Source organism: Antrostomus carolinensis, unplaced genomic scaffold (genome assembly GCF_000700745.2).
Source record: "Antrostomus carolinensis isolate BGI_N321 unplaced genomic scaffold, ASM70074v2 scaffold27015, whole genome shotgun sequence".
Lineage (NCBI taxonomy): Eukaryota > Metazoa > Chordata > Aves > Caprimulgiformes > Caprimulgidae > Antrostomus > Antrostomus carolinensis.
Window position 1 is genome coordinate 1 of NW_010317511.1, and position 343 is coordinate 343.

Here is a 343-nt window from a genome sequence, read left to right on the forward strand (position 1 = left end):
AAACAACCCAAATAAACCCCCAAACCAAACCCCACCCCACTGAGGAGCGGGGGAAGAGCCAGAAAAGCCAAGATTGTCCCGTCCTCAGTCCTGGTAGCACCTGTACAATAAAACTGTACCAGCTCCCGGGAGCGGAGCAGCCCCAGCCCGTCCTGGGTGGTGGGCACCGTGTCCCCTCTCTGCCAGAGAACTGCTCCTGGTGACACTGGAGGGGTGTGGGGAGCTGGGGTGAGGCCGAGCAGACAGCACACAGAGCAAGGAGGGGGCTTCTGCAGTGGCGAGAGACCCCGGGGTGAGGGGACAAGCTGCTTGGCGGGGGGACCACGGGCTGTGCTTGTCCATG